This window comes from Macaca thibetana, chromosome 14 (genome assembly GCF_024542745.1).
Source record: "Macaca thibetana thibetana isolate TM-01 chromosome 14, ASM2454274v1, whole genome shotgun sequence".
NCBI classification, from domain to species: Eukaryota; Metazoa; Chordata; class Mammalia; order Primates; family Cercopithecidae; genus Macaca; species Macaca thibetana.
Genome location: NC_065591.1, coordinates 49,612,557 through 49,621,421, shown reverse-complemented (window position 1 = coordinate 49,621,421; position 8,865 = coordinate 49,612,557).

Here is an 8,865-nt window from a genome sequence, read left to right as displayed (position 1 = left end):
TTGAGCATCTTAGCACTCGTAAGAGTTAATGCAGTGAGCCAACACGGCATGTAAAGCCAGTAGCTTTACATGCATTAACTTATTTAGTCCTTACAACAATGCAGATTCAGTCTGCACTGACAAAGTTAAACAAATTAAAAAAAAACAGAGTTAATATTCTTATTCCCCCATTCACAGATGGGGACACCAGGTACCAGAAATATTAAGATGCTCAAGGTCATACAACTGGTAAGTAGCAGAGTCAGAAATCAACTCCAGGCGGGTTTATGCTTTTAACCACTGCACATCTGCCTCTCATCATTTGTCATTGTAAAAGTAGTTATCTGGGTTCTCCCTCATTCCAACATCATGCTTACTCTTAACACATGTAGAAAGACCCTTTTGTCCTTTATTTCACTTTCTCCCAGGCTCCTTCCCACGGGAGGGGTGGCTTATTTGATGGGTGCCATGGCAAGACTGTGAAATTCATTGGTCCATCGGTCCATCCCCTTGCAATAGATGGATGTGATGGGTGGCTTCCCTCAGTGCTGTTGAGCCTCTGCAATTGTCAAGCTGAGGAGCTCTGTGATCCTCCATTCAAGTGGCTCCATGAGGACCTGTCCTGCAGACCCAGGCTTTCCTTCAGTGAGGCCCCATCTAGACTAGAAAGGCAGGTTGTGATTCTCATTCTGGTGCTAGCTGCGTTCACCCTCCTTCTTTGCTGATAGGACCCCCGATATTGCACCTTGACTCCTAGGTCTATTTCTCAGAATCCGGATGGGAAAGGCAGAAACCAGTTAGCTCTGCAATACACCAACAACTCCCATCTCAAGAGTTCAAGCCCCATTCCTGGGCGACTCCAGGAAGTCTGTCTTTCCGTCAGGTTCCCATGCCCTAGTATTCCCCAAAGGCCAAGATAAATGTTTTTACCAATGTGTCCCGCATGCTCCCTGCTCAGCCAGCCCCTCGCTCAGGACACTATCCACTCCTGGGTTCAGTCCAGCTGTTTCTTAACTCCAGCCTCACACTATACAGATGCATTCTCTCCAGAGCCCTTTGCCCCAAGTCTAGACTTTAGTTCTGACTTAATTCTTCAACACTTAGTAAGAACAGGCAGAACTAAATGTTTAGCAGAATGTTGGTGAGGAATTGAGAATAATCAGAAAACAAAACATGGAAAAAGGAAAAAGAAAGAAACTTCAATTGAATACTAGGCTTTATGGTTCCTAATAAGTCCTCATGGAGAAACCCTCTGGCCCCTCTTTCCTTAGACTCCCATCTCCTTGCCTGTCACCGTATTATAGGGGTCCCCCTACCATGAAGGGCCTCTGGCCATGTGCTTCTATTTTGAAATATACTTTTCAAAACTTTTTGGGAAGTCAAAGAAAAAGGGGAAAAGTTCCCCACCTCCAGTGCCCTCATCTGTCCTCTCATCAGTGTACAATTCACCCTCTGGCGTACCACACCACTCAGGCACCTCAACTGTCCTCCTGGATCCGCAAGGAGAAACAAAGAAAGAACACCAATGTTTTCTGCCATGCCAGCCAATTCCCACACCGGCCACAGTCCAGCAAATTGTCCCCTCAGTTGGCATTTCCCAGGCAAAGCAGTTTATCCTGTCATCATCTCAACCTCACCATTTGAGAAACAGGAGCTGGGCATCACCTTTATATAACCCAAAAGTCCATCAAAAGGCTTATCCAAGACCAAAAGCACAGACTTCCTGCAAAAACAACTACCCCCGGGAGCGACGGGAAAGATTGATGATAGATTTTTTTCAAGGAATTTGTTCCTGCTACACATGATGCCAGGACACCCACAAAGGGGCTCTCCGCTTTCTGAAGTTACAATTTTCCTCATTTTGTAGAAGAGGAATCCAAGGTTTAGACAATTTAAACAATGTATCCATGATATCCTTGCCAGTAACTGTTGAAGGAGCTAACAGACAGAAAATCAGTCAGAATTCTTACCACCAAACTCTGCTTGGAAGAGACAAATCACAAGTTGCAGACTTGTTGAGGGCCTGGATAAGTCCTGTTCCCTCAGGAGAGTAAGGAGTGGAAGAGGTGGTGTCTGAGGGCTGTCTGATGGGGTGGCCTTCAGGACTGATTCTGTGCTGATCATGGAGTGTGTCCCTTTCACTCCTCGAAGACAAAGGCCTTCCATATCAACATGTCCACAGTCTGCAATTATTCACCTGACTCAAGTGAATTCTGTCCTCTTCTTGGAGTCCAAGAAGGAGGGCCTGTGATCTCAAGTTGGTCATTTTGAATTCATAACCCGTCTTTGCCAGAGAAGCCTCAAAGGCAGCTGCTGCCTGAGATTTCTAGTGCTTCTAGATTGAATTTGAGCAAAATTCAATCTGTTCCCTGGGAAAAAGGGACAAGGGAGAGCAAGATACAGAGCTTGATTTTTTAAAAGGAAAAATTAAGAATAAAGAGATGTTTTGGGGTGACATAGAAAACGTGGGAAATGTGGCATTTTTGCTTAGGTTCAACAAGGTGCATTTCACTCCTCACATTATAATGTCACCAGCATCTCCCACCTACACTTGTCTTGACCTCTATTCCCATCTTTCTCTCAGCCCATGAAGCACACCATTTTCCCAGCCATGTTAAACCTTCCTTCCTTCCTTCCTTCCTTTCTTCCTTCCTTCTTTCCTTCCTTCCTTCCTTCCTTCCTTCCTTCCTTTCTTCCTTCCTTCTTTCCTTCCTTCCTTCTTTCTTTCCTTCCTTTCTCTCTTTCTCTCTCTTTCTTTCCCTCCCTCCCTCCCTTCCTTCCTTCTTTCCTTTCTTTCCATTTTGTCTTTCTCTTTTTCTTTTTTTTCTTTTCTTTTCTTTTTTTTTTTTTTTTTGAGATGGAGTCTTGCACTGTAGCCCAGGCTAGAGGGAAGTGGCGCCATCTCGGCTCACCGTAACCACTGCCACCTGGGTTCAAGCAATCCCCTGCCTCGGCCTCTTGAGTAGCTGGGATTACAGGCACCCACCACCACACCTGGCTAATTTTTTTGTATTTTTAGTAAAGATGGGGTTTCACAATGTTGCCCAGGCTGGTCTCAAACTCCTGACCTTGTGATCTGCCCACCTCAGCCTCCCAAAGTGCTGGGATTACAGGCGTGAGCCACCGCACCCAGTCCAAACTTCTCTTTCAAGATGTTTTTTCCTGGTCACTTATCTCACTGCCTGAAATACCCTTCCTTCTCTTCAAAGTGGTTAATTCTCATTGTATTCCAAAGGTCAGGTAGGCTCAGCATCACCTCCTCCAGGAACCTTCCCTAATGCATCCTTTTTTCTGGGTTCCAATTGCACTCCAAGCCCACATATCCCTCCATCACAGCACTCCTATGTCACACTGCCATTCTATCTATATTGGCCCATGCAATCTTAGAATGCACTATTAATAGTTTGAAATCTATCATCAGACATGTCTGAGCCAAGTCCAACTCATGAGGACATATTTTTTAAATGTCATAGGCCCCAATATTAAAATAACTTCTCCAATTGCTTTCCAGTTCTATTCTTCCCATCCCTATCATGAGCTACATCTAAAGGAGAGATGGAAAAGACATTGTTATGTCCACTGATCCTGTAACTTAACTTCCCTTAGTACCCAGATAGGTTGTTATCCTTAGCACCCTGTGCCATGCACCAAACATCCTGAATTAGCTAAAGCATGTTTATATAAATGTATATATGTATGTATGTATTTAACAACTGCAATGGCCTGGCACTGACCAATCAGAACTGGTGCTGGCCTATAAAGCAAGGTCTTGGGGCCCTGATGCACCCAAGGTATCAGGTATGGCGGGTGATGGGGAGGGATCTGGCCCACATCATGGGGACTATTTAATTTACTTAACTGGTATGGAAATATTCCAATGTTTTATCCAGAATTCATCAGAAATGAGAACCTTAGAGATGTTATGAATCAGAAAGGGGCCTAGATACTTACCTATTCTCATCATTGTTCACTGAGGCTCCAACTGGCCCCCAAGCTAAGACACCCACAGACCTGTAGAATACATGGTCAATTTTCAAACTGTTTTCTATTTTGCCTTGAGGAGATAGTGTTGGAGGAGTGGCAGTAAGATAAAAAGTTCAGAGTTCCCTCCAGTGCTGTCTGTCTATCAGACCTTCACCAGCCCCCTTTAGATTCAAGTCTCTGAAACCTGATCTGGTTTCTATTCCTAAACAATATTCAGGTCTTGGGTTGAGAGTTATGGCTACAATATTATGTCTTTTCCTGGAAGAAGAAACTTTAGATTCTCAAATACTTACTCCATCGATGGTAATTGTATGATTTTGTAATACCTATTATTTTCAGTTATTTTTAAAAGTGAACAGATAACACATGCACACTTTCTTAAAAATTAAGATAATACCAATAAAGAGAAAACAGCCTTTAGCTATCCTTTCTCCACTCTAACTCTCCAGAGTTAACCACTACCATCATGTTATCCTCTGTCCTTCTCTGCTTTCAATAAGTATCTACATGTATATATGTGCATACAGAAAAATAATGATTTTGGTTAGTTGCTTGCTTTTGTTTTGTTTTTTATATGGCATTAAATGAATTATTCTGCAACTTTTTTGTTGTTGTTGTTAAAATACATTTGGCCAGTCATGGTGGCTAAAGCTTGTAATCCCAGCACTTTAGGAGGCTGAGGTAGGTGGATTACGAGGGCAGGAGTTCGAGATCAGCCTGGTCAACATGGTGAAACCCCATCTACTAAAAATACAAAAATCAGCTGGGCATGGTGGTGGGCACCTGTAATCCCAGCTACTTGGGAGGCTGAGGCAGGAGAATCACTTGAAACCGGAAGGCAGAGGTTGCAGTGAGCCGAGATCACACCACTGCACTCCAGCCTGGGCAACAAGAGTGAAACTCTGTCTTAAAAAAATAAAATAAAATGCATTTTGAAGATCTTTTTACCTACCTTATTCATTTTATTAATAGCTCTGACTCGAATTCCATAGGTTAAATATCTCATAATTTTGTTAACCATCCTATAGGCAGGGCTGTGGTTTTCAGGTTTTCACTATCACAGACACTATTTCAATGAGCATTCTTGAACATGCCTATTTGGGCACCTGTATTTTTTCTGTAGTAGATTACTGGAACTTCCTTTGCTGGACAAAAAGTTAAGTGCATCTTACTGAGTATAAGCTCAGTACCAGTTTGCTCTATTATGCCAAATAATGTTTGACAGTACCTGCTTCTTAAAATGCTTGCCAAAATTAGATGATTTAGTTTTTCTCAGTCTGGTGGATAAAGCATAATGTCTATCATTTTAATCTGAATCTTCCTCACTATTCATGAAGCTAAACATCTTCTTCTAAGGTTGAACATCATAACTTTTTCAATGGATTGACCATTTGTATTCTGTGTAGACAGTCTGCTAAAATAGACCACAATGACCCTTACCACTTGGTTTTTATGCCCTTGTGTAATTTCCTTCCCTTGAGAATAGGCCAGACCTACTGACTTGCTTCTAATGAATAGAGTATGGCAAAGATAATAGTCCTGTCACTTTCAAGGTCAGGTTACAAGAGGCCAAGCCTGCTGTCTTTTTAATACTCTTTCTCTCTTTCTAGCTTCTCTTCAGTCTGATGAAGCAAGCTGCCATATTTGGACTTTGCCTATTTTTCTGTCTTTTGATATGTAGAAATTCTGTATAACACAGTTGAATATTCTTTGTGTGTTATATATGTCACAAATATGTTCCACCAGTCTTGATTATCATTAACTTTGTTGATGGGTTTTTTTAAAAAACCAAACTTTAAATTTTTTTTTTTTTGAGATGGAGTCTCGCTCTGTCACCCAGGCTGGAGTACAGTGGCACCATCTCTGCTCGCTGCTGCAAGCTCCGCCTCCCAGTTCACGCCATTCTCCGGCCTCAGCCTCCCGAGTAGCTGGGATTACAGGCACCCACCACCATGCCCGGCTAATATTTTGTATCAAACTTTAAATTCTTAAAGTCTTCAAGTGTATCAGTCTTTTCTACTATCGGTTTTAAATTTTGTGCCTTGTTTAAAAAGATCTTTGCTACCCCACAGTCATAAGCACCATGATAATTTACTCACTTCCTTCTCACATCTTACACTCCAAGTTCTATGAAGACAGGAGCTCTGAGCCTTGTTCATCTCTGGATTCACAGCCCTGAGCATACTGCCTTGCAGGGAGCTGGCATTCAGAAACACTTGATTGTATCCATGCAGACAGACTTTACAAGTCCACGTTCCTCCCTCTCAGTGAAGGCTCTCTGGTGTCTAATCTCGATTCCTAGGCTGAAGTGTGTGCATATCTCTGCTTGGTCTTTGCTAAGAGAGAGAACAGATACCCTCTTAAACCTTCCCGCAGCTTCCTCCAATTGCCCCATCAAGCCACTAATGCATACACTTCTTCGTAACTGCAAAATTTTGGCACTTAAATATTGCTGGTGTGCTGAAGATCTCACACTCTAAAAGGAAAAAAAAGTGTGTGTAGGGGGGAAATAATCTCAAGATTTTACTTAAAGTGCTGGTAAGGATTCAATGCCAAGAAATGTAAAAATTTACAGCACAAATTAAAGTTACCAGAAGACACACCTGAGGAGAGACTGCCATGCTGAAGACAAGCCAAGCCCCAACCCCCACTGAGGCATTAACGTGAAGTCAGAGGCTAGCAGGAGCAACGCCAGCAGTAGAGAGAATTCAAAGAGGAAGAGCCAGCCCAGGCCAGGCCGGGGGACTTTTACCACATAGCACAAAAGAAATCAAGACCTAGAGAGGTGAAAACTGTACCAGGCAACTGGAATATAATTTGATACAGAAAGGGGTGATTTGAGATTATACACTTTACCCTGCCATCAATGCATGTATATAAAAACTGAGTCTGATAATGTAGTGAGTTGTCCACAGTTAGGAGCAGAGTGGGGATTAGAAGCCAGTTGTCAGTTTCCCTGGTCAGGGATCTTTCCACACAGTTGCAGAGAGGAAGTCCTGGCTCCAGGCAGAGGAATGAATGTTTCACTCCACATTTCTAGAAGGCCCAGAGTGAAATATCCCTATTCCTGAGGAAGTTGGTAGGTCAGCTGCTGCTAGCAGCTAGCATTTACTCCCTAGGTTGTCTTGGGAGAAAGGGGTTTTCAAAAATCTTGTAGCTGGGAATTTAACTCAGGCTGTATGGACTCTGAGTCCACTCTCCCTGCAGGCAGAGGTTGACTGTATGGCCAAGTAGAGTCTAGGCCTAGGCCACTCAGCCTCATACCTCAAAAGTCAGGCATTGCCTTAAGCGGAAGAACAACCTTGCATCAGGCATGGTTATTCTGGAGTGGGGAGTGGATTCTACAGTGGTGGGGTGGGTGAAGGAACTCAACATCTGATCAGCACCACCACCAGTCCCTGAGACAGTTTGTACAAATTTTAAAAAGGCACTCCTTCATCAAGATGATTTACTACCTGCCATCTGCCAGAAAAGTACAATACATACACAAATCAACAAAGACAGGATATGCATGGCACACCCTGGCATTGCACAATGCACACCCATAACAATCGTGTGAGTCAGCCTCTGAGCCACCCTCACCTCACTCTCCTCCATACTGTGCAGGTGTTGTTCCTGGAGCCAGCAGAGCCAAAGACATTCCAGCCTCAGGACATCCTTTATGGTGCCTCTGGCCTTCAACTTTTTCTCTCTCTCCATGGGTGCTACCTTTTATGGGGCAAATAGATTTTTCTCCTAGATTCTACAAGATTCAGAGATCACCAATCAGGAAACACTCTGAGAAAACAAGTCTTGCATTCACCAGGTCCCAGCCCCTTGAGTGTGAAGCAGAATTGCCCCTGAGCCTAGAATAGACCAGTGACTTCCTAGGCCATGGCCAGCCAGCCTATGCCACTATTAACCTCTGTGTAAATGGAGGTGGCTGCCTGCAAAGGGGACAGCTTCCATGGTTATCGTCTGTACTTATTGAAGTATGCATACTACAGTTCAAAAGAATCAAATAATCAAAAGGAATGCAGGTACTAGCTTGTATTTTAGCAGAGCCTTGCAAAAAAAAAAAAAAAAAAAAAAACTGAGAGAAAAGTAGATCAGATACTCAGGCTGTAATGTGTTCACGCAAACACAGTTAATTGTTTTTCACTTATGTGGTTTTTGCCTTGAAAATATTTTTCATGTTATTTAGCTATCAGAATCACTTTGAGGGAAACAGGAATCTCTGTTCTCGTTTTACTCAGAGAAAATAAAAAATGAAGCAGAAAGACGTGGCCAGGGCCTTGTCTGGTAACCAGTTTGGATTGGAACCTGAACTCCTCATCCAGTGCTTTCTTGGCCATACTACTCCCCCTGTACTCCTGTTCTTCAGGGCTTCCTCAGCCAGCACAGGCTCCCAGTCCACTCTCAGTAACCCTTACCCTGGTTTGCCTAGGAGAAGAGGAACCAGAGATCTTCAGAAACGTAGCAGGAAGGAGGGTCTTGGATGGCTTGGAGGGGTGAAGCCAGTTACTGCCTCAGAAGGGGCCATTCTGCACCAGCCCTGCCAGGAGCCGAAGACAAACAGCATCCTGTAGAGTCCATTTTCTTCCTTCATTGTCAGAGTTAGCGGGTGAGTGCTCTTATCGCATGTCACTTCTATTCCATAGCAGAAAGACAAAGGCAAGTAGGAAACGTGATTTGAAGATATTAAATGGTCTTTCCCTTCTTCTCCTCTGCTTCACCAAGTCCTTCCCCAGAACTTAATATATCACTATTCATGACTCCGTGGTTTGGTATTAAAATAGTCCTCTCTTAGATATTCATGGAGAAGAAGAGAAAGTAAAAGAAACAAACATTTTAAATTGTGAATTATAATCCAGGAAAGTTCACGTTTAAAATTCCACAAACACTCCCAGAAAAATGGTTAAG